The sequence below is a fragment of the Ascaphus truei genome, chromosome 5, assembly GCF_040206685.1.
Source record: "Ascaphus truei isolate aAscTru1 chromosome 5, aAscTru1.hap1, whole genome shotgun sequence".
In the NCBI taxonomy this organism is placed as follows: Eukaryota; Metazoa; Chordata; class Amphibia; order Anura; family Ascaphidae; genus Ascaphus; species Ascaphus truei.
In genome coordinates, this window is record NC_134487.1 from 275642668 (window position 1) to 275665822 (window position 23155).

General features: G+C 44.2%; 1 long non-coding RNA gene across 2 annotated transcripts in view; it reads right to left on the minus strand.

Annotated features, from left to right (window-relative positions):
* Nucleotides 1-9417: 9417 nt before the first annotated feature.
* LOC142495966 (uncharacterized) overlaps nt 9418-23155 on the minus strand; it is a 128930-nt gene continuing 115192 nt past the window's right edge. The window contains exons 4-5 of one of the 2 annotated variants that reach the window (XR_012801872.1): nt 11475-11577; nt 9418-9569 (exon numbers count right to left, since the gene is read on the minus strand). This is a non-coding gene — a long non-coding RNA (uncharacterized LOC142495966). The remainder of the gene's footprint in view (nt 9570-11474; nt 11578-23155) is intronic. The other variant, XR_012801873.1, reaches the window with a different exon arrangement.

The following is a 23155-nucleotide window of genomic DNA, read 5'->3' on the forward strand; positions in this document are numbered from 1 at the left end:
TCAGCGATGTGACGGCTCTGGAGACAATGAGTCTGTAGGTACATCTGTAGGTAGTATAGATCTACCAACTAGAGATGTGTCTGTATGTTGAGCTCGCTTCATTGAGCTTCCTTCAAATACTTTAAGAAATGAGCACAGAAAATATACGGCTGTGGCCTGCTAGGGTGGGGGGTGGCCATTCAATGATTACTTTGTGGGGAGTGCTACTAATTTATTAGCGAAATGCAACCCAAACCACAAACATGAACCTAATTCTGAGAGTACCCCTATAGCCCCACCCTCTCCCAACACTGCTCACAATATTCAATTTGTCCCAGTATCTGAAGAGGAGATTACACAAGTGCTCCTCAAATGAAAACTAAGCAGCCAATGTGGACCTGACTTGCTGCAATCTACGTTCCTAAGGCCCCGCTCTCTCCGTCAGCGCGCCCGCACTGCAGACAGGCGGGGCGCTGACAGACACAGACCGCGATATGCGGTCTGTAGGGAGCCAGGGCTGGAGTGGGAGGGAGGGACGTGGCTTAAGCGGAGGGGGGGCGTGGTTTAAGCGGAGGGACCCGCGATAGCCCCGCCCCCTTCTCACAAGCAGCTGATTCCAAACAATTTCAAAAATCCTACCGGGAAATATGCTTACAGGTACTTTCAAAAGAAGGCAATTTTCTGAGCTGGCAGTGTCATTTTGGACTGTAATGTGTCAAATCCAATTGCATTATTCATGTCACCGCCCCCCCTCCACGGGCTCGGCTGCAGCTGCAGGAGGGAGCTGCTGCGGGCTGCCCTACACGCTGACACTCAAGCATACACACACGCAGGCACTCATGCACGTACACACACAGGCAGGCACTCATGCACACACATAGGCAGGCACACACATACACAAACACACACACACACAGGCACACACATACACACACACAGACAGGCACTCACGCTGATTTCCTTCCACTCTCTCCTCCCCGCTCCCCGAAGCCTCCCCTCCTCCCGAAGCCTCCCCTCCTCATTGGCTCACAGCCACACCACGTGACGCGTCGAAGCTAGGGATTACAATTCTCTTGTATCCCCTAGCGGCTGACGCGTCACAGCGTGTAGTGAGCTGTGCAGCCAGGGGGGACCGGGACCGGCTCGGGAGGATTCCCCTGCTGGTGGGGAACTCTCGTGTGGCCTCCCGCGCCGCCGGGCGCAGCGGGTCCCAGGCCTAAGACTTGGTGCCCCAGCTATTGCCAAACCAATTGCTTACATAGTCAACTCTATTCTGTCTGCAGGCCATATCCCTAAGACCTGGAAAACTGCCAGAGTTGTCCCAATCTTCAAAAGTGGGGACAAAAACACTGTCTCAAACTACAGGCTCTCTTCTCCCAATACTATCCAAAGTAATGGAAAAATGTGTTAACTCCCAATTAAGCGATTACTATACCAAGACAAATTTCACTAGCCAATTTCAATCTGGCTTTCACCCTTCTAAAAGTTTGCAATGAGATTCAGTGTGGAATGGAACTAGGACAACTCACTGGTGCAATATTCCCAGATTTTGCAAAGGCTTTTGATACTGTTGATCATGTTAACTTGCTCTAACTCCAACCCCTTGGATATCAAATGTGGTGTTTCGAAAGGCTCTGTTCTGGGCCCCTACTCTTCTCGGTGTTCATCAATGATCTTTCTACAGCTTGTAAGGGAGCTTTAATAATACACATGTATGCAGATGACACAATCTTATATGCACACAGCCCTAGCCTCTCCGACTATGAACACATTACAGGTTCCGTTCCAGGGGCCCGCCGTATAGTGAAAATTGACAGAAAGCAGATCCGGCGATTTTAAGTTCTGTGCATGCGCACACCGGCGTTTTTACTGTTCGGCGCGTGCGCGGCCTATGGTCTGCGCGCGCAAACTACGGTATGCGCACGCAGACTACGGTCTGCGCATGCGCGCTGGACGCAACCACCCGTTCTGCGCATGCGCGACTTACTATCCAACATAGCGGACCCCTTCTCGGTGCTGCCGTATCGGCGGATCGCCGAAAAACGAAGCGCCGAGAAGCGGGGCCCTGCTGTAATCAATCTCACTTTTTGAGACTTGAAAATTGGATCTCCCAAAATAAACTGTTTTTAAACAGGCCCAGTTACCAAAGAGACTGTACCACTTATGGTCTCAACAATTGAGGGTTATAAAGAGACTTTAAGTTTTGACCTTGTCTGTACACCACATTTTCAGATCTTACTGGGTTTGCCATGGCTGTCACTACACAATTAGATCGTTTGACCTACTAGACATGTCTCGTTCCTGCCGCAGTTCTGCTCACAGTTCTACCTTCCCAAAAAAAGACCTCCACTAAGTCACAATTCACTGAATTCAAACAGACGTCATCCACTCGCCCTCCGTAGAGATTATCCTGGGGCTTCCGTGGCTTCAACGCCACAATCCTCTATCAACTGGACCGACGAGAGCCCATCACTTGGAACACCCAGTGTGCCACGTCCTGCGCTCCCTCGATGCAACAAATCTGCAGTCTGACAACACCCGTTGTGGAGCAGTCCTCCTTACCTGAGGTCTACTGGAGTTTCCGTGACGTTTTTGACAAAGTAAAGTCCGAAGCATTACCCCCACACCGATTCTTTGATTGTCCTATTGACCTTCTTGCCTGGTTCCACTCTACCCCGAGGGAGATCCTACCCACTTTCTCTCCCAGAGACCAGAGCCATGTCTGACTACATACAGGAGAACCTAAAAAAAGGGTTCATACGCAAATCTTCTTCCCCTGCCGGTGCATGCTTCTTTTTTGTGAAAAAGAAAGATGGCACCCTCCGTCCTTGCATCGATTATAGAGGCTTGAACAAGATTACTCTCAAAAATCGGTATGCCCTACCTTTAATCTCAGAACTGTTTGACCGCTTACAGGGAGCAACTATATTCACCAAGCTTGATCTTCGGGGCGCTTACAACTTGGTGAGTATCCGGTCAGGCAACGAGTGGAAAACGGCATTCACACACGAGACGGCCACTATGAATACTTGGTCATGCCGTTCGGCCTTTGCAATGCTCCAGCGGTTTTTCAAGATTTTGTTAACGAGATTTTCATAGACCTTCTCAATCACTTCCTAATCGTGTATCTCGACGATATTCTCATCTTTTCCAAATCTCTCCCAGAGCCCATCAAACATGTCAAGCAGGTACTAGTTCGCCTCCGTGAGAACCATTTGTATGCCAAACTGGAGAAATGTCAATTCCACCAAAGTTCTACATCATTTCTGGGGTACATTATCTTGGACGCTGGTTTTGCCATGGATCCCGCCAAACTCAAAGCGGTCTTGGATTGGCCCATTCTGACGTCTCTCAAGGCCATTGAAAGATTCCTGGGTTTTGCCAACTATTATAGGAGATTAATCAGGAACTTTTCGTCCATTGTCGCTCCCATTGTTGCCCTTACTAAAAAAGGGGCAGATACTTCCTCTTGGCCGCCTACAGCCACTCAATCCTTCAAGCGCCTTAAATAAGCCTTCGTTTCGGCACCCATCTTAACTCATCCAGACACCAGTCTCCCATTTTCTCTCGAGGTGGACGCTTCTGACATTGGAGCTGGAGCCATCTTATCCCAGAGGAAGTCTCCCCAGGCCAGACTCCACCCCTGCGCTTTTTTTTCAAAGAAATTTTCCACAGCCCAGCAGAACTATGACGTCGGCAACCGTGAGTTACTGGCCATCAAGCTCGCTCTGGAGGAGTGGAGACACTTGCTTGAAGGTACAGAGACACCTATTACCATCCTTACCGATCACAAAAACCTTCTCTATACTGAGACTGCCCAGTGTCTAGGAGCTCGTCAAGCTAGATGGTCACTTTTTTTTCCTGCTTTAATTATATAAATTCGTTTATACCAGGATCTAAAATTTGAAGGCCGACGCACTTTCCCGCCAGTTCAGTATCGAGGATAAGCCAGAGGTTAAACTGGAGCCATCCTTCCTGCTAAATGTATTCTTGCTGCTAATACCTTCAACGTACTGGACAAAATTCTTGAAGATCAGGCCAACATCCCGGAGGGTCTAGAGGTTCCTGATGGTCGCCTCTTCGCCGCACCTCGTTTCTGCAGGAGGATTCTGGAATGGGGTCACTCTGTTAGATCTGCCGGACACACAGGGGCCAAGAGGACAGCCGACCTTATCACTCGAACTTTTTGGTGGCCAAGGATTAATTCAGACGTTGAAGAATTCGTCAAGGCTTGTCTGACTTGTTCCCGCAACAAGACACCCCGTAACAGACCCCAAGGATTTCTACATTCCTGATCGCCCATGGAACCATTTGGCTATGAACTTTATTGTAGAGTTTAGATGAAAAGAAAATATACTTCAGCGCATGGAATCAATTAAAAAGAGAACCCTATGTCTCAGGGGCCAAGGAATTCCGAAGAAGACCTCACTCTAGATGTGTGTGGTACAAATAGTAATTTTAATAAAAATAAAACAAAAACTTGTGCAGCAAGCCACTCTACTAAGCCAGAGGCGACAAGGAGCAGAGAGGAACAGCTCCCACCTGTAGTATCCCACAGATACTCAGTACAGGTAACTGCAGCCTACACCTAGTGAGTGGAGTCAAAATATCTCTCTGTTGAGAGATCAAACACAATTGTGAAAAATTTCAAAGTTCTGTGTGAAGAGCCAGGAACGCTCCAGGTGAAGGGCTAATACATGTACATACTTAATCTGTGTATGCACATTAACCCATTCTTTCACTTTGTGAGAGCTGCAAATAGTGTGCAAGATATCTCCTTAAGGGATCTGTGTTTCCACTGCTCTTTTACCTCTTCCCTCTTACACAGCCATATATACTACAAGTACGGGAATACAAAGATTGACTATTCTTACCACCACTTACACCAACTTATCTTTAATTTTAGCATTTTTATAGCGTGCCTAAAACGAAGAAGTTCAGTACTACTACTTTTTTCATTAACAAAATTGACTGCCATATACCATCAGCTAGACTTCATTGGTTTCATTGATACAATATGTTTATATGATTTCTCCTTGGAGTCAGCTATTGGTGATCATCCGTGTTGGGCTCTGTTTGCAGCACCATGGCGGTTCACAAAGAGGATTCAATAGTCTTAATTGTTCCCCAGGGAGGACGTACAGGCTTACCATAGGGATCACTAATATTGTGTTATGATTGTGCTCGCCACAAACCGGGACCGGACCGCGGGGCTGAGGTGGGGTTATATAATCACCGACCTTAGTCCGCGCAGACTGATCTGGAGTGCGCAGTTCATAGTTGTACGTAGCAGGGTCAGGATTGGAGAAGGCAGCATCGTCGTTATTCAAGCAGGAGTTCGGCAACAGGTAGTCAGGAGTTCCCTGCTTCAGCTTAGGAGTGTGAGCGCGGGAGTGGCCTCTGCGTGAGGTGTGGGCTCGGTCCATGACGCCGGTCTCAGCAGGGGGAGACAGCAGGCTGGCCGAAGTACACCACGGGGCAGCGGCGGGGAAAACCAATGCTTCAGCACAGAAGTCCAAAGCAGGCCTCTGCGTGGAGAATAGCAGGGGCTTCAGGAAACGAAGGGTAACATCTGCTAGGGGAGAATGCAGCAGGTACCAGGAAACAGTGCTGGCTAAACAACGCTTCAGCACAGGAGTCAGGAACAGGCCTCTGTGTGGAACTAGCAGCAGGCCTCAGGAAAGCAGGAAAGCAGGAAACACAGGCCACGTGGAGAGTAGTAGCAGGCCTCAGGATACTCAGGAAACACACTCCACTACGTGGAGAGTAGAAGCAGGCCTCAGGAAACTCAGGAACAGGCCTCTGCGTGGAACTAGCAGCAGGCCTCCGGATACTCAGGAACTAGAAATGAGAACTAGAGAGGTTAGTACACAAGGAGACAAGCCAGACGGCTTGTGGCAGAGACAGTAACGTCCAGAGAAGGATTATGCTCGGATTTAGAGCCAAAGCCCAACATATAATGGGCGGAGATTCAATCACAGGGGGAGGGTGTGTGAGCATTCCTCCTATGATGGAGCACAGGGCAGAAGCTGTAATGAGAGGCAGCACATGTGCCATTGATTGCCAGAGGAAACTTTTGCAACTGCAGAGGTCTGCAAGGCTATAATCAAAGCCAGGAGCGGATTCCTTACATATTGCAGACAATTTAAATGGTTATATATATATGCATGCAAATATATGTACATAAGGGGTGCTTTCCAGAGTGAAAAGCGTCTGCTTTTTTAGAAGCTTATACTAAGATAAATGTTTTATTTTTAGTTTAAATGCTCAATATTGTGTTGGTGTAATTTATCACCCAGCTGGCATAATTGTTTTTTTAAGTATCAAGTTTTTGTTTTGTTTTATTTTTATCAAAATTACTTTTTGTACCACACACATCTAGAGTGAGGTCTTATTTGGAATTCCTTGGCCTCTGAGACATAGGGTTCTCTTTTTAATTGATTCCATGCGCTGAAGTATATTTTCTTTTCATCTATTCTTTATATACATATGGGAATTGAAGACTCCCTTCTAATATATCTCAGCAGCAGGCTTCATTCCTTTTATATAGTGATAACAAAACCATTACTAACATTGTTGCATGCTCACTTAGTGCCATCTTTTTCCTTTCTATTGTCTCATTCACTTTGAAGGCTGCTTTTTGAAATAGCCACAATGGCAACAAATCTCTTCTCACACCTAAGAAAAAGTCGTACTGTACAGTATGACAAAACTAAATGAGGTTTTCAATACAGAAGTTGATATTACTATAGATACAGATGTTGAAGAAAACCCAGTAATGGATGAGGAGCAGCTCTTTCTTCAGTTTCAAAAACTAGAACAACTGATGAAAGAAGAGATAAAACAGTTTTGGAATTTGTCCACTCTGGAACAATATATGGAGGTCAAGAGAATTCCAAGAGGCCTAAGACTTTTAAAATCTCCTACTATTGAACATGACGACGATTTTATTAATCGATGGAATAAAATCTTGGACAACTGTTCATCCAAACGTATGGAGCTATTAATACAGCATAGAGGTTGTAAACTGCAAGAAATTGATAAAGAGGTCACAGAGATTGAACTCACTTTAGAACCATATACAGTACAGAATAAGAGGGCTATACATTTTGTGTCAAAGAAATTGAGACAAAGTTAGAAAAAGTAGAAGAGGTTATCATGGCAACTAAAAAGATAACATTTGCTAGAGACAAAAGAGATTATGAGACAAATACATACTGTATCGTAATTGGAAAGACATGACTAAAATTAAAAAGAACACAGAGGTTAAAATAGAAGCAAGTAAAGAACAGGAAAAAAACAGAAACAAAAAGAGAAAGAAGTTGTTCTAGAGATAGACATTTTGAGCCCAATGATCATTATCCTAGAGAATATGCCAATTATACTCCCATTAGGCAACATAGAGGCTTTAACCATATCCACCCAGAGATGGTTATGGTAATTTCTTTCCAAGGGAACCATATTACCAACATAGGGGATGGGACCATAATAGATGGGAAGGTCCAAGAGACACAGGCTATCAAAGATATCCACCAAAGCGCTTTGAACACACTAATAACAATAAAAGAAAAAAGGAAAAAGTACCTAGCAAGCCAGAGATTTAAAAAAAAACCTGAAACATCTTTTTTAGGAAGAGGTACATTTTGGTGGAAAAAATCCGAAAATCATTGTGTGGAGAAAGAACCACCATAAATGAATCAAACACCATCCAGATCGATAAAAAGAAAGGAAGGAAACAGAGAGGATGTAGAGGAGGACAACAGGGAAGCAAAAAGATCAGCAAAGTAAATAATGATGCTGTATATTCAATCTCAGTAAACAGGATTTAGACATACATCAAAAATCAGTCCTGCAGAAGGGTCAAAATTTTGCCCCAACGAGCCAACCGAGTAAGTTCCAAACATATATAGATTTGCAAAAATACATTAGACGTCTAACTCTTAAGAGGTATTTCTTGAAAGGTAGTACCAAAAGAGACACAAATGACAATATACCACAAGAATACAAACACACATCCTTAAAAAAATAAGTCCTCTTTCTTCCCCACTTTCTGCCGAGGTCCTATTATTGAGACCTTTCAAAAACTTGTAGAAGATGATATAGAAAAATTAGATATAAAAACCAACTCGTCTAAGATTAATATCTCCAGTCATGAGGCAAAAGCCCTAAAGGAGCTATCTAGCAACAAACAAATTGTTATTAAACCAGCAGATAAGGGGGGGGCGGAGGGGGAATTGTGATCTTAGATTTGGAGGACTATATGGAAGAGTCCAATAGACTATTGAGTGATGTTAACACATACAAAAAGTTGACCAACAACCCAATTAATAAATTCTTCAGTGAAATGAAATCTTTACTGAGGGAAGGTTTAACATTGGGTATATTGAACCAGAAGGAATATGATTACATAAATATATTACATCCAATTACACCGGTGTTCTATTATATTCCCAAGATCCACAAGGATATTAAGAGGCCCCCAGGTAGACACATACTATCGGGTATTGGGTCCGTTACCCAAAACCTCAGTTAATATATTGACATTCTATTAGCCATATGTAAAAAAAAACTGTCATCCTTTTTACGTGACACCACACAAGTGTTACAAACTTTAGGAGAAATAAAGTGGGAGGATAGTTATATGCTGGCTACCTGTGACGTCACATCCCTGTACACATGTATTGATCATGTGCAGGGATGTGACGCCATTAAATATGGATTGGAGAAATATGGCGACCTTAAAGAATCTAAAATCAAATTTCTTATTGAGGTATTAGATTCATCCTGGGACATAATTCCTTCTAGTTCAACGACCAGTACCATCTGCAAACAAGAGGTACAGCCATGGGCACAACATTCGCGCCGAGTTACGCCGACCTTTTTATGGGTTGGTGGGAAGACCATTTTATATGGTCTAATAACATCTTCGGCGCGAGTCTTGTGCTCTGGCGCAGATATATTGAAGATGTGGTTATCATTTGGAAGGGGTCTGAAGAAGCCCTGATTGAGTTCTTTGAACACATTAACAATAATCATGTTAACTTGCATTTTACTCACACTCACAGCAAAACTAATATAGATTTTTTGGACTTACTGATAATGATTGAGGATGGGAACATACACACAAAAACCCACTTCAAACCTGTTAGCTGTAATAACTATTTGCTAGCAACCAGCGAACATAAGCAATAATGCTTGATCATATTCCTTATGGGGAATTTAGAAGACTAAAGCGTAACTGTTCTAAAAACAGTGACTTCCTTGTACAATCATCCTCTCTTAGTGAAAAATGTATAGAGCGCAAATATAATAGACATATAGTAGAGGGAGCATTTCAGAACCTCTCCCAAACAGATAGATCAAATATGCTCTTATATAGAGAAAAAGAACATCAAACAATAAACAATTCAGCTTCTTTTATTCCTTTTATTACACCATACAGTAGCAAATCCAGACAGATTGAACAAGTTCTGAGAAAGCACTGGCATATCCTGGAAGGAGACAAAATTCTTGAACCAATCCTTTCGGATAGGCCGAAAGTCATTTTCTCAAAGGCACGAGATCTCAGGCAACAATTAGTACCCAGTTTCCTAAAAAAGGAAAGAGACGATACATGGTTAAGTCGAGATAATAAGGGTTTTTTCAGATGCACCACGTGCAAAGCATGTCGGTGCAATACGTCACAGCCAAGCCGGGTAACATAATTTGTCTCTAAAACAACAGGAGAAATATACAAGATTAAGGAAAACATATCTTGTAATAGTGTAGGGGTGGTCTATCTCATAGCATGTGGGTGTGGGACCCAATATATTGGCCGCACAAAAAGGTCACTCAAAATAAGAATGGCAGAACACGTACGAAACATTGAAAAAGGGACAGAGACACACAGCCTATCCAATCATTATAAAAAGGTGCATCAATGTAATCTAAAGATTTGTTCTTTTGTGGGATAGAATTAGTACAAAAAAACTGGAGAGGAGGAAATTACATCAAAAAAATATCTCGACGTGAAACCCACTGGATCTATACACTAAAAACATTAACTCCATTGGGACAATATTGAGATAGATTTGAATTCCTTCCTATAAATACCCTACAATGCACAACTATCATGCTAAATTAAATATATACTATGCATCCTTTTTATAATATGTTTTTCCTCTTTCTCTTTGTTTCTCCTTTTCTTTCTTGTTCTGTTCCTTCAAGAAAGATTAATGTAAATTACGATATAAAATTATCATTCTAAGCACAATGAAAACCTTTTCTTTCTATCCAAAATTACCCTCTATTTTTAGAGTATAATGCTAACAATGAGTTTCATATATATAATAGCACATATAGTTGTTTTTTATTTAGTTTCCCTTAAATAAACCCCAATAAACCTCATTTTATAAAGGGAAAAACTTTTGAAACTATATTTTTAGGGTGTTAACAACACTATTATTATATATATTTTTTGGTTATACTGCAGTTTATAGCCACCGTGCTTATTCTGGATGACAAATTACAATGTATGATGTGTGCACACTGTGTTTATCAATCAGGCTAATTAATCATCTTTAGCCTGTTAAAACATGGGCGGGTATAGAAATTGGCACCTATAAAGAGGAGTCATTAAAACATAGAGAAATACAATCCCTGATGAAGCCCTTGATGGGAGAAACGCGTAGGGTTAACTATACAAACACTCGAAACCTTTAACCAGCCGAAGAAGTGGTGTATGTGTGAGAAGGAGGATACATCTATTCAATTTTTCTGTTGGCGCCAACACTCCTAACATTGTGGATACCACACGATCGATGGGGGATAGCTGGAGTAAGAGATGTGAGGTGGAGGATGCAGACGTAAGACGCAAGACGCTGAGACACGAAGCTAGCAGCGCCATTTGGAGGCGCACCACGTGACCGCTAAGATACTTGAGGACGGAGAACCGCACTGGACGGCAGCAGAGGAGGAAGTGGAGCAGCTAGTGGGTCGCAGTACCCCAAGGACGTGTGCAGCAAACCACTCGACTAAGCTAGAGGCGACAAGGAGCAGAGAGGAACTGCTCCCACCTGTAGTATCCCACAGATACTCAGTACAGGTAACTGCAGCCTGCACCTGGTGAGTGGAGTCAAAATATCTCTCTGTTGAGAGATCAAACACAATTGTGAACATTTTCAAGTTCTGTGGGAAGAGCCAGGACGAACGCTCCAGGTGAAGGGATAATACCTGTACATACTTAATCTGTGTATGCACATTAACCCATTCTTTCACTTTGTGAGAGCTGCAAATAGTGTGCAAAATATCTCCTTAAGGAATCTGTGTTTCCACTCCTCTTTTACCTCTTCCCTCTTACCCAGCCATATATACTACAAGTACGGGAATACAAAGATTGACTATTCTTACCACCACTTACACCAACTTATCTTTAATTTTAGCATTTTTATAGCGTGCCTAAAACGAAGAAGTTCAGTACTACTACTTTTTCATTAACAAAATTGACTGCCATATACCATCACCTGGACTTCATTGGTTTCATTGATACAATATGTTTATATGATTTCTCCTTGGAGTCAGCTATTGGTGATCATCCGTGTTGGGCTCTGTTTGCAACACCTAGAGGGTTCACAAAGAAGATTCAATAGTCTTAATTGTTCCCCCAGGGAGGATGTACAGGCTTACCATAGAGATCACTAATATTGCAGACAATTTAAATGGTTATATATATGCATGCAAATATATGTACATAAGGGGTGCTTTCCAGATTGAAAAGCGCCTGCTTTTTTAGAAGCTTATCCTAAGATAAATGTTTTATTTTTAGTTTAAATGCTCAATATTGTGTTGGTGTAATTTTGCACCCAGCTGGGATAATTGTTTTTAAAGTATCAAGTTTTTGTTTTATTTTTATCAAAATTACTATTTGTACCACACACATCTAGAGTGAGGTCTTATTTGGAATTCCTTGGCCTCTGAGACATAGGGTTCTCTTTTTAATTGATTCCATGCGCTGAAGTATATTTTCTTTTCATCTATTCTTTATATACATATGGGAATTGAAGACTCCCTTCTAATATACCTCAGCAGCAGGCGTCATTCCTTTTATATAGTGATAACAGAACCATTACTAACATTGTTGCAAGCTTACTAAGCGCCATCTTTTTCCTTTTTATTGTAGAGTTACCCGTCTCCAAGGGTATGAATACAATTCTTGTAATCATCGACCGATTTTCGAAGCAATCTCACTTTGTTCCTCTCAAAGGTTTACCGAACTCTTCTTCCCTTGCTGATATTTTTGTCCAAGAGGTCTTTCGCCTTCATGGTGTTCCATTAACCATCGTGTCTGATCGGGGTCCCCAATTTATTTCCAAATTCTGGTGTGCGTTTTCCAAAAGACTAGGCATCTCCCTTCATTTTTCCTCCGGGTATCACCCACGGTCTAATGGGCAGACGGAGAGAACCAACCAGACGCTGGAGCAGTACCTAAGCTGTTTCATTGCGGATACACAGGACGATTGGGTGGGCCTCCTGCCCTGGGCTGAATTCGCTCACAATTCCCTACGGAATGAATCTACTCAAAATTCACCATTCTTCATCAACTTTGGGTTCCATCCATCCCGACTCCCCATCGACACCTCACCCTCCGATGAACGGATCTTGTCCTTACAAAGATCCTGGAGAGGAATCCAGGAGAACCTTAAGACGACCATCTCTAGACAGAAACGTCAGGCCGATCGCCACCGCTGTGGGAATCCTGAATTTAAACTTGGGGACAAGGTATGGCTTTCTTCGAAGAACATTCGACTCAAAGTGCCTACCCTCAAGCTAGCACCCAGATACCTGGGGCCCTACCCCATTGTGGAGAAGCTCTTTCCGGTAGCTTTCCGCCTACAACTTCCATCCGCGATGAAGATTCCCTCGGTCTCCCACGTATCTCTCCTCAAACCTGCATTTCAGAGAACCCGTTTCCCAGATCCTTCATCCTCAGCTCCAATCCCGTAACTCGTACACGGTTAACAAGAATACGAGATTCAGTCCATTATTGATTCTAGCATTTCCAGAAGAACTCTACAATACCTGGTTCACTGGAAGGGATACGGACCTGAGGAACGATCCTGGATCCCTCATCATCACATCCATGCTCCTGTCCTTCTCAAGAGGTTCCACCAGAAGTTTCCCCTCAAACCTTACCGGAGTCGCCCGGAGGTCGCTCCTGAAGCGGGGGTACTGTCAGGAGCCAGGTGCCACGCACCTTCACACGCAGGCACACTACTCCCCTACCTGCGCGCTCCCATGCGCACTCCCGCTTCTTCCGCGCATGCTCGCGGCTCCTCCTCGCACCGGACGGTGTCCTCGCGCGGTTGCATGCGGGCTGGAATCACAGCGGGAGCTTCCGCCTCCGGATCACGGCACACACTCCCTGTGCACGGCGCACGCGCATGACGCGCGCGCCACGCACCCAAGCTCCGTGGCAACAGGCACTGATTGCCTCAGCACTCTCACCTGGCTTCCTTACCATAGCCTATCACAGGCTCCGCACGAACATGCCCAGGTTCCGCCTCTTGCTCCTATTGAGCTGTCTTACCTATTTAGGCTCAGCAGTGCCACTGGCACATTGGCTGAGCATAAGCTTCCTGTTCCTGTGCTTACCTCTCTTGTCTCCTAGATATGCTGCCTTGTCTTGTTTGATCTCCCGTGTACCGACCTTGGCTTGCCTTTGGACCACCACCTTTCTGGAACCCCGACCTTGGCTATCCTCGACCCTCCGCAACTCTCCAACCTGAACTCGGCTCTCGGATCACGACTATTCTACCTTCTCCAGCACGACCCCAGTGATTATTACCTCCAACGTTCCGTACTTCTATTACCCTCAACTCGGCAAGTATTCACTACTCCTCTACCATCCCTGCTCCTGACCCGGCGCGAGCAACTACGCACACTCCAGATCAGATTCCCATGCCTGTCGATGGTGTTTACTCTATTCCCACCACAGTACCGAGGGTCTCGTATAGTTTGTGGTGGGCACAGCGTGACATGATATGATTGTCCTATCAAATTTAAAGTATTGCAGGAATACATCAGAGAAAATCTGGAGAAAGAATTTATCCGTTATTCGACCCCTCCGGCTAAGGCTCCCATCTTCTTTTGAAGAAGGATAATTCACTTCCCCCTTGTGTGGACTGAGCTGAATTACAATGAGAAATAGAGACCTATTGCTGTTAATCCTGGAGCTCGTGGAATGATTTGGTTCAAACAAAGTATTCTCAAAATTGGATCTCAGAAGGGCATACAACCTAATGCGGATACGTCCAGGGGACGAGTGGAAAATGGTCTTGAATACCTTGTTATTTAATTTGGGTTATGCAATGTCCCTGCAAGATTTCAACATTTTGTAAATGATGTGTTCTGAGACCGGCTGGATCTTTTTGCAACACCATCCAATTCCTCTCCCGACAATTGGATCCCAGTAAAGTAAAAGCTGTGCAAGAAAGGCTTGTCCCATCAGACGTCATCCAGGATTCTCCACAACGGTGGCTCCTATTACTGCTGTGACGTGAAAGGGTACACTGTTCACTTGGTCTTTGCAAATTCAACTCTTTTGAACAATTAAAAGGATCTTTAACCTCAGAATCTGTCCTGGTGCTTTCTGACTTGACTTTACCATTTACTGAGGAAGATGAAGCATCCAACACTGCCCTTTGGACAATATTGTCACAACGTCATGGACTTACAGTTAGATGTTATTGCAACCTTGTGCTTTTTACTCTCATAAGTTGAGTCTACCTAACAAATTATAGCATCGGAGACAAGGAACTTCTAGCAATTAAATCTACTTTTGAATAATGCTAAAAGGAACACTTCCTCCAGGACTATTTTTACCGATCACAAAAATGTATTACTTAACACAAATTGTGCCTTGAATCCAAGACAAGCCCAGAAGGCACTATAATTTACTTGATTTAATTTCATCATGTCATATCGCCCCAGAAAGTGAAAACAGCAAAGCAGATGCGCTCTCAAGGCAATAGAATTAAGAATTGTCCATGCAAGTCCCTACAAGCACTGTGCTGCAACAGAGGAACTTTCTGGTGGCTACTAATCTGAAAAGATGGATTGAAGAAGCGACCAGCACACATCGTTATGCACAGTCCGTTTGTCAGTCTCTGTCATCGCAATTCGAGGAGCAACAGGGATAATTATTCATTAAAGGTGTTCTCGATATTCTGCCTGGCAGTATCTGTTTGGAGGTCCTCAAATCCCACTATTACTTGGTGACAGCCGGCCCCCCGGCAATTAGGACAAATAAAGAACTTTCTCACCATTAGTGGTGGCCCAGACTTAGCCTTGATGTTCAATAGTATGACCAGTACTATAATGTATGCAACAAGACACCTCGTGCTAAACCTGTGTAGTCTATGGCAACCACTACACTCCTGAAAAAGGAACTCCTACTTTCTCAAGGTTTCCTGGACCGATTGACTAAATGGCATTCTTCATAGCTGTTTCCTGGAGGAAATTTTCAGGTGTTATGGACTCCCTGATCAGATGATCTCTGATTGAGGAGCCCAGTTCACGGACCATTTCTGGCAAGCTTTCTGCACCCTGTTGGGAATCAAGATTCAGCTGTCACCTGCATATCATTCCCAGTCCAATGGAAAACAAAGTGCATCAATCAGACCTTGGAGCAATATTTCTGCTGTTTTGTGGGATACCAGCAAGACGACTGGATATCTCTGCTTCCAACAGCAGCAATTTCCTACAACAACGCTATACATACGGGTATCCAAAATAGCCCATTCTATGCAAACTATTGGTTTCATCCCAAAGCAGGCCCGTCTGTTATAACAAATTGTTCCTGCTGCAGCAAAAAAAATAAAGGACTTGTATCAATTTATGCTAAACTTCTGGGGATCTTTCTTAAGACTAGGTAGCCACGCCCAGTAGCACTCTTTTTGACACTTATATACATATATATATTGTGGTAATTTTGGGGGGTTTCTGAGAGCTTGCTGGGTATCTGTGTGTTTGTTAACTTTGTCCAGCTGGTCTCAGCTGTTTTGGAGGTTAGTGGCTCCTCCCAGCCAGGGTTTAAAGCCCGTCCCTCCCCACTTTCCAAGTAAACAGGTTTTCTTTTCATGCTGCTGGTTGTGACAGGTTAAATGCCAGGACCACCCTTCCTCTAATTAATTATAGAGGTAAATAAGGATTTTAATCAGTTAGTGTTAGGACCTGCGAACTGGTCAAGCCTTGAAAGTGGCTTGCAGGCTTATACTCTTTGGCCAAAGGGTTAACGGAATTACCATTTTTAAGAGATATATAGGTATTTTACTGTGTATTTTTGTCACATTGGATGTTGTTCTGGACTTCTTTGTTTCTTGTTTTATACAATTAGCCACACCCATTAGCACTCATTTGACACATATACATATACTAGCTGATATACCCGGCATTGCCCGGGATGTAATGTTCTCGCTCCCCCTACCTCCCTCTCAACTCCCTTCCACTCTCTTCCCCCCCTCTTCACAGCTGTTCAGAGCTGCCCCCCCCCCCGTGTTCACAGGTCCGATTCCCCCCCCCATTCAATGCTTTGTTTCACCCCCTCCTCCCCCCTTCAATGTTTTGTTTCCCCCATCCTTCAATGCTTTGTTTCCCCCACTCCCCCCCCCCACATTCACAGCTCCGCCCCCCCCCCCCTGTTCACAGCTCCGTGCCCCCAATGTGTTCGGCAGCTGAGCTGACTGAGGGGGGAAGTGTGTGTGTCAGTCAGTCAGTGTGTGTCTGTCAGTCAGTCAGTGTGTGTCAGTCAGTGTGTGTCAGTCAGTCAGTCAGTCAGTGTGTCAGTCAGTGAGTGAGTGTGTGTTAGTTAGTGAGTGTGTGTCAGTCAGTGAGTGTCAGTCAGTGAGTGTGTGTGTCAGTCAGTCAGTCAGTGAGTGTGTGTGTCATTCAGTCAGTGAGTGTGTGTCATTCAGTCAGTGAGTGTGTGTGTGTCATTCAGTCAGTGAGTGTGTGTGTGTCATTCAGTCAGTGAGTGTGTGTGTGTGTGTGTGTGTGTGTGTGTGTGTGTGTGTGTGTGTGTGTGTGTGTGTGTGTGTGTGTGTGTGTGTGTGTGTGTGTGTGTGTGTCATTCAGTCAGAGTGTGTGTGTCATTCAGTCAGAGTGTGTGTGTCATTCAGTCAGTGAGTGTGTGTCATTCAGTCAGTGAGTGTGTGTCATTCAGTCAGTGAATGTGTGTCAGTCAGTATGTATTTATGTGTGGGCTTCCCCCCTCTCTCCTTACTCCCTCCCCCCCTCTCTCCTGACTCCCTCCCCCCTCTCTCCTGACTCCCTCCCCCTCTCTCCTGACTCCCTCTCCCCCCCTCTCCTGACGCCCTCTCCCACCCCTCTCTCCCCCCCTCTCTCCTGACTACCTCTCCCCCCCTCTCTCCTGACTCCCTCTCCCCCTCTCTCCTGACTCCCTCTCCCCCTCCCTCTCTCCTGACTCCCTCTCCCCCCTCTTTCCTGACTTCCTCTCCCCCCCTCTCTCCTGACTCCCCCCCCCCCGTCTCCTGACTCCCCCCCGCTGACTGGCGGTGTCGCTCTAGTTTTGGTGGCGGGTGGACAGGTGAGGTTCTGCTGAGAGAGGGTGGGGGATGGTGGAGCAGAGGCAGCTGCAGTGGTGTTGTCCTTCCCCCCCAACGAGGATCTGTGTCGGCAGCGGGTGGGGAGGTGAGGCGCTGCTGACAGAGGGTTGTCGGTGGTGGGGCAGAGGCGGTTGTCGACGGCGGTGGTTGCACCCCCCCCCCCCCCCGCACGGAGCTGTGTAAGCGGCGGGTGGGGAGGAGGTGAGGCACTGCTGCGAGAGGGTGGTGGGTGGTGGGGCAGAGGCGGCTGTCGGCGGAAGTGGTGTTGTCTTTCCCCCCCACGAGGAGCTGTGTCAGTGGCGGGTGTGGAGGCGCTGCTGACAGAGGGTGGGGGCTGGGGTGTGTGTGTGTTGGCGGGTGTGAGTGGAGGAGGCTGCTCACGGTGTGCGGTGATGGTCAGAGGTGCACGTGGTCACGGTGTGAGGAGGCTGTGAGTGTGCGTGTGTGTCTCTTCTCCCTGTCTGGCTCCTCCCTGCCTGGCCCACAGGCCAATGAGCTGTCGAGCAGAAACATACACACAAACATTATTTGAGTCTTATACAGTTAGGTCCGGAAATAATTGGACACTGATACAAGTTTTGTTATTTCGGCTGTGTACCAAAATAAATTCAAGTTACAGTTAAATAATGAATATGGGCTTAAAGTGCAGTCTATCAGCTTTAATTTGAGGGTATTCACATCCAAATTGGAGGAAGGGTTTAGGAATTACATCTCTTTAATATGTAGCCCCCTCTTTTTCAAGGGACCAAAAGTAATTGGACAATTGACTCAAAAGCTGTTTCATGGACAGGTGTGAGCTATTCCTTCGTTATTTCAGCATCAATTAAGCAGGTAAAAGGTCTGGAGTTGATTCCAGGTATGGCATTCGCTGTGAACCCACAACTTGCGGTCAAAGGAGCTCTCAATGCAAGTTAAACAGGGCATCCTTAGGCTGCAAAAAAAGAAAATCCATCAGAGAGATAGCAGGAACATTAGGAGTGGCCAAATCAACAGTTTGGTACATTCCGAGAAAAAAAGAACGCACTGGTGAGCTCTGCAACACAAAAAGACCTGGACTCCACGAAAGACAACAGTGGTGGATGATTGTAGGATCCTTTCCATTTTAAAGAAAAAAAACCTTTACAACATCCAGCCAAGTAAAGAACACGCTCCAAGAGGTATGCTTATCATTATCCAAGTTTACCATAAAGAGAAGACTTCACGAGAGCAAATACAGAGCGTTCACCACAAGGTGCAAACCATTCATAAACCTCAAGAATAGAAAGGCCAGATTAGACTTTGCCAAACAATATTTTTAAAAGCCAGCCCAGTTTTGGAACAGCATTCTTTGGACTGATGAAACTAAGATCAACCTGTACCAGAATGATGGGAAGAAAAAAGTATGGAGAAGGCTTGGAACGGCTCATGATCCGAAGCTTACCACATCATCTGTAAAACACAGTGGAGGCAGTGTGATGGCATGGGCATGCATGGCTTCCAATGGCACTGGGTCACTAGTGTTTATTGATGATGTGACAGAAGACAGAAGCAGCCGGGTGAATTCTGAAGTGTATAGGGATATATTGTCTACTCAGATTCAGCCAAATTCAGCGAAGTTGATTGGACGGCGCTTCACTTTACAGATGGATAATGACCCAAAACATAATGCGAAAGCAACCCAGGAGTTTTTTAAGCAAAGAAGTGGAATATTATGCAATGGCTGAGTCAATCACCTGATCTCAACCCGATCGAGCATGCATTTCACGTGCTGAAGACAAAACTTAAGGCAGAAAGACCCACGAACAAACAACAACTAAAGACAGCTGCAGTAAACGTCTGGCAAAGCCTCACAAAGGAGGAAACTCAACGTTTGGTGATGTCCATGCGTTCCAGACTTCAAGCAGTCAATGCCTGCAAAAAATTCTCGACAATGTATTAAAAATGAAACATTTATTTATGATTGTGTTAATTTGTCCAATTACATTTGAGCCCCTGAAATAAGGGGACTGTGTATGAAAATGGTTGCAATTCCTAAACGTTTCATACAATATTTTTGTTCAACCCCTTGAATTAAAGCTGAAAGTCTGCACTTCTATTGCATCTCGGTTGTTTCATTTAAAATCCATTGTGGTGGTGTACAGAGCCAAAATTATGAAAATTGTGTCAGTGTCCAATTATTTCCGGAGCTAACTGTATATATTGATATATATTGTGGTAATATATATATATATATATATTGTGGTAATGTTGGGGGGGTTCTGGGAGCTTGCTGGGTATCTGTGTGTTTGTTGACTAGGGAGACTAACAAGGAACATGTCACCCGGCACTGACAAGGAGGCCCAGTATAACAACTTGGGAGTCAAGGTTTAGCTATCTGTCCAGCATCTTCCACCCAATCGCCCATACACCAAACTTGGCCAACAAACTATTGGTCCAATCATCATTGAAAGGCAGATCGATCTAGTGACTTTTCGTTTCCAACTTCCAGACTTCATAAGTATCCTTCCCCAGTTTTTCCACTTTTCTATGAGGTAACCCTCCTCCAACGGCCCTCTACAAGTCCAAGGATGTGGTGGAAAAATCCTCCACTCACAGAGACATTGAAGATAGCTCCAGTACCATGTGTACTGGAAGGGCAATGGTCCAGAGGAAAGATCTTGGGATCCAATGAGTAATATTTATGCCCTGCTACCTAAAGGAATCCCAGAAGGCCTATCCCGAAAGGCCAGGCTTGAAGGCACAGGGAAGACACCTTGAGAGGAGGTGAGTACTGTCAGGCCCAACAGATAGAGCCTACACTTAGCTTCCTTTAAAAGCAGACCACTTTCACTTCCTGGTTGCCAGATCAATGTGATTTTGCCCTTTGCATGCAGCCTCTCTGTCTGAGTATACACAATCCATCTGGCTTGCTTGCAGCCTTATCTTTGTTCCTAACTATGCTTATAATCCCTGCCTGCCCTGGCCCGGCCTGCCTGACAACACTGCTGCTTTCCACCTGCCCTGACCCTGGCCAGTTTAAACTTTTTTATCCTACCTGCTGCCTGCTCTGACCTCAGCCAGCCTTGACCCTTGCTTCTGCTTCATCCATTGTACTACGTTTACCTTTCGATCCTACATGACACCTGCCCTTCACCAACTTTGTGACGCACAGCCGGACTCGACGGCCATGCTCCAGGCTCCGTCCAGTTCTGCCTGCTCCAACTCACCATCATCAATGTCTTACACACGTTACACATTTCTAATATCCACCTCCCTGTGCTACATCGACTTGAGTAAACACAATAATAACATATTTATTAAATATACATTTTACATGCAACACAACAACAGGTTTATTATACACATATACATGTGTAGCAGACGCCATTGCACCTGCTGGCGCGAGCTAGCAAGGTGCAATGGTGTGTTAGCTCCACCACCTTCTTGCATGCGGCTAACTCAAAACAATGCTTTGAGCAAGAGTAATGCTGTCTGCTACTGTACATCTGTGCATGACATGCCATTACGTTTCCCAAATCTTTGAAACTCTGACAGTCCTGTTTTTGAGGGACATACAGTATCACTTCGACAGCACAGGATTAGATAAAACAAATATATCATTATCTCTACGCCTATTTCTGCAGTGTGCTCCAGGTCCTTTCAATCGTTGGGACTCAAAGGAAAATGTGGGCACACTGTAGAACAGCAAAAATAAGCCGTGCTTCAATCCACAAGGGCATCCAAGGTCCCAAAAGATCAGCAGTGAAGATGAAAGTAAGATGGGCACACGGACTTGCTAATAATCATTTATTTATTTTGCCAAGAACTCCCAGATGGAGTACTTGACACAATCAGTGTCTGGGTGTCCATCTTACATTCACCTTTCATCATTGGGAACATATATGGATAAAACACTCATATGTCATGTGAACAGCAGCTCTGTGGAACAGGATCCTCAGAAGTGGATGCTCCTTGAAGAACCTCATACAATGAAGAAAGCCCAAATGCATGCGGTATGGTGCATTAACATTTTACTCAGAAAAGACAAACAACACAGAGGGGAAAAGGACAACTCACAATTTCCCCGCTGGTAAAAAGCAGAGTCTGGAGTAGTTTTGGAGTGCGCCTGAGGTCACTCTCTGCTTTTTACCAGCGGAGAAATTGTGAGTTGTCCTTTTCCCACTTCTGAGTATCCTGTTCCACGGAGCTGCTGTTCACTTGTGATATGAGTGTTTTATCCATATATTCACTGGGTTATTTAACTTTATTCACTGTTACTCCATTCACTTTCCGTTTGCACCATTAACACTTTTTTTGCTGCGTTCTGTGTAATTTGCGGTTTGGGAGACCGCAGGTGTTTAGGCAGCATCTGATCTAATTAGTCACTATTTAGACTTGCACATATATTTATTACCACATATAAGATTGCGCCTTTATTCTGCTGATTTTAATGATTGGGAACACAGTGTATTCCCCCCCCCCCCTTTCCTAATCTGGTATTGTGCCTTGTCCATACGTGAGAAGGAAGATAAGATATTAGCCTTCCCATTCATAGCGGTTCAATGGCTTTTTGATATTGTCATGTCGACATTTACATGGTTCACAGTGTTTTACAAATAACAGTTTGTATCCTCTCTGGAGTAACAATGACTAATATTTTCACTTCACCGCTGTAGGAGGTTGGTCCACAATTAGTTATATCAAATTATTATGTATTTTCTACATAAACATAAAAAATGACAGTGCTATTCTTCGAGCCTTGTTATTTTTTAGTCATCTTTGACAGCTTATTTCAAACAGATTCGATAAATGTGATTTTCTGTATATGGAAATTATGGTAGGTGCTTCCTTTCACAGGGGCCGTGAGATTAATTAAAGCCGTTTACCATATAAACGCTTAAACACAAGCCAGAGCACAGCATACAATGTAAAACACTTGAAGTATCTTGCGTCAAAAAATTGAGTCACTGTCAACTCGGGTAGTCAGTGACACCAAAGACAATACGACCAAAATGGGGGCCATATTTCCGCATTAGTTAACTCTTCACTAATTCTTTATTTTGTTCCGTCTAATAACAGTCAAATTGTGAGCTGATTTCAAAAGTGCTAAATTGGAGGCATTCAGTTTGGCGTATTATGGCAAGTTCCTAATGATATTCTTATTGTAATGTCATGGAAAATAAATACAGCTATTTGTATAGCATGATACAAGACCTCATATGTCCAATTTCCGTTTGCAAACCCTCAAATATTAATCTCTGCGGTTTCCCGTAATAATCTGCACGAAAGTCTGAAAATCAAACGCATTTAGCTGTTCACTTGAAAAAAATAATTTAAACATTCTATACAGCAAATGTTGAAAATATTTGTTGTGGGCATCTCCGCGCATATGCACGAAACAAATCGAATATTTTCAGCATTCTTAGACTGCTGTTCAGACTGTGTTAGAGAAACAGGTTGTGTCTAAATTGACACTAAATACTTAAATACTCTCTGACGAACCGCTACATGTAGCATGAAACACGTAAGAGTAGGTTTTTTATTCTGTCTATATCATGTCGTCAACCATTTATTAAAGACTTTTTTTGTTAGTACCACGCTGTAGCCCCAGACATCTA